Here is a 606-nt window from a genome sequence, read left to right as displayed (position 1 = left end):
TAGTATCAATTGACCTGTTTCCATTCTGACAAAAGGCTGTTAAATGAAGTAGATTGTGTAAACCTGTAAATCATCCAAAATATGTGTTAAGCTTCACAGATCCAAATTCCACAGTCATTAGACAACAATCATGTGGTTTGGCCCTGGATTCATCCCAGGGCCAAACCACATGAATAAAACCCTATAAATGAAATCACTGGAGGACAGTGCAGACTTTATTGAAACCCCAAAGAAACACAACCAGACCAGAAAAATTACTTTTGTAACTTTTGGTAGCTCCTTTTGTTTTACTTTTTCTGCCAACATTAATGTTCATAAATGTTTTAGTCACAGTATGTCTGGATAAATGTCAGGAAACTTTCTCTGTTAGATAGGACTGTTAAATATACTGTACCAGTTTCCTAACACAGAAAGAACTCAAATAAAAATCAAATAAAGATCTGATCAAATAAAGACATACAGACTAAATATACGAGTATGAAGACTCGTTAAACAAACCCAAGTATATTGTGGATTGAGCTAGGGCGTAACAACACAAAGGGAAACTTACCACAACCTGCTGCTCTGTCTTCACATGGTGTCACGTCAAGACAGGTCCCCGGGGAA

General features: G+C 37.0%; 1 pseudogene; it reads right to left on the bottom strand.

Annotated features, from left to right (window-relative positions):
• Nucleotides 1–606, bottom strand: part of LOC103396986 (uncharacterized) — a 4214-nt pseudogene that overhangs the window by 2751 nt on the left and 857 nt on the right.

Source organism: Cynoglossus semilaevis, chromosome W (genome assembly GCF_000523025.1).
Source record: "Cynoglossus semilaevis isolate Cse_v1.0 chromosome W, Cse_v1.0, whole genome shotgun sequence".
NCBI lineage: Eukaryota > Metazoa > Chordata > Actinopteri > Pleuronectiformes > Cynoglossidae > Cynoglossus > Cynoglossus semilaevis.
This window is presented reverse-complemented; position numbering and strand designations above follow the sequence as displayed.